The following is a 2372-nucleotide window of genomic DNA, read 5'->3' on the forward strand; positions in this document are numbered from 1 at the left end:
TCACCCAGGAATACCTTCCGTCATTACAAAAGGAGTGATTCGCCAGCTTCAGACCGTAGCCTGACGCCACCGACGAGACGCAAACGCCGTTCACCGTCACCACGGCGGCGTTACTACGTCACCACCGCCGTCGGGAAACTAGCCGGCACGGCCGAGGGAGGCAAGGTCGCCGGCCAGTATCCGTCTCTGCGAGCTACTCCTTTTCCTATTATGATGATCAGGAACAAAGTGTGTGTTAATAGATAGTGTACCTGCCACGGCGTTAGTTGATACTGGTGCTACGGTTTTCGCCATGAGTGTGACATTCAAAGAAAGGCTGGGTCGGAAAGTTGAACGTGGAATGGTGGCGTGACATTTCGTGGTATCAGCGGAGAGTGTATTTATGTTGCAAGTGTCATATTCAGCGAAGATCTCATAACGGAATTTCTAGTTCTACCAGGGTGCACTGATGTGATTCTCGGGATCAACTTTCTTCAGGATTGTGGTGCTTCCGTTAACTTTGGCACAGGCGAAATTACTTTGAAGAACGCGCTTCTCTCTACTTTTGCCAACACATCCTTACCAGAGAAAACTATTTTGTCGTATCCAACGCTTTCCTTATAGCGCCGTGGTCTCTATCGCATGTTCCTGTTAACGTTGCCGCTTCCGACCTTTCATCGTTCGACGCGCAAATCCAACCACTTGCGACTGGTTGCGCGAAGAAAGATGTACTTGTGCCGCGCTCTCTCGTGACAATTGTGAATGGCGCCTCAAACTTGTGGGCGTTCAATTGTTCATCGGGGCCTGCTATTCTCCCCCGCGATATGAAGCTCGCTAAATTTGACGAAGTCTCTTACAGCTCTATCACAGTTTTAAGCGAGGAGGAGCAGTCTCAAACAAGCGACCCCCAACGATGCAGTTCCGAAAAACAGGTTTTACGGATGATCAGCAAGTCGCTGCCCTAACATGAACGCCACGCTCTTGCACGAGTCCTGATACATCTTTCTGTGTTTGATTTCACACAAAGTGACACGGAGGCTTCACTGCCACGTTCTCGTGCTCACCGAAGTATTGACATCGGATCTGCACACCCCATTCGTCAATAGCTTTATCGCGTGTCTTCGGCGGAAAGGACAGTTATATATGAATAGGTGACCGACATGTTCCGGAAGGGTGTTGTCAAAGAGTCGTCTAGTCCGTGGGCAGCACCAGTGATCTCAGTAAAGAAGAAGGATGGATCCTGGCGTTTCTGCGTTGACTACAGAAAACTAAACGGGGTCACCAAAAAGGATGTGTATCCGCTTCCCAGAATTGATGATGTCATTGACTGCCTACATTCCGCTGCCTACTTTTCGTCGCTGGATTTGCGATCAGGGTATTGGCAGATACCCATGCATCCAAATTACAAGGAGAAAACGGCCTTCGTGAGGCCCGACGGCCTTTATGAATTTAATGTTACACCGTTCGGCCTTTGTAATGCGCCAGCAACGTTCGAACGATTTATGGACACTATACTTCGTGGACGTAAGTGAGAAATTTGTGCTACCTCGATGATGTGGTGATTTTGGCAGCACACTGAACGAGCATAACACATGCCTCAGTTTCGTTCAGGATTGCGTGGAAAAGGCCGGCTTGATCTTAAACTCAAAGAAACGTCGTTTTGGTGAAACGGAGACGTTAGTTCTTGGGCACGTCTTTGACAAAAACGGTGTGAGGCAAGACCCACGAAAGATCGAGGCCGTCAGCTCTTTCGAACAACCTAAGTCCGTGCGGCAGCTGAGGAGCTTCTTTGCCTTATGCTCCTATTTTCCTCGATTCGTTACAAGGTTGGCAGACGTGCTGCATCCCCTAACATGTCTTCTCCAAAAAGACGTCCCTTTCAACTGGACTTTGGCTTGCGAAGATGCGTTCTGCCAGCTAAAGTTTCTGCTAACGTCGGAGTCACTTCGGTTCGTCCTCGCCGATGAAAGTGCACGCTGATGCTCGTGGCATCGGTATCGGTGCCGTACTAGTGCAGCGTCATCAAGAAGCTGAACACGCAGTGGCTTATGCCAGCCGCTCTTTTAGTAAGGCTGAGCGCAACTATACCGTGAAGGAACAAGAATGATTGGCAGCTGTTTTCGCGGTACACAAATTTGGACCTTATATCTGCGGACGCCCGTTCACACTCGTCACCGAACACCACGCTTTATGCTGGCTGGTGAATCTCCGTGACCCAAGTGATTGGCTTGCACGTTGGGCTCTTCGACTACATGAGTACGACTTCGGGATCTCGTCCAGTCTGGATGTTACCACTGAAGATGCAGACTGTCTCTCCACTTCCTCTGACGACAACCGAGTGTGACGAAGACAGTTTTGATGACTGCTTTGCCCACCATTATCTCCACATTCCC

This window comes from Rhipicephalus sanguineus, chromosome 2 (assembly GCF_013339695.2).
Source record: "Rhipicephalus sanguineus isolate Rsan-2018 chromosome 2, BIME_Rsan_1.4, whole genome shotgun sequence".
Taxonomy (NCBI): Eukaryota; Metazoa; Arthropoda; class Arachnida; order Ixodida; family Ixodidae; genus Rhipicephalus; species Rhipicephalus sanguineus.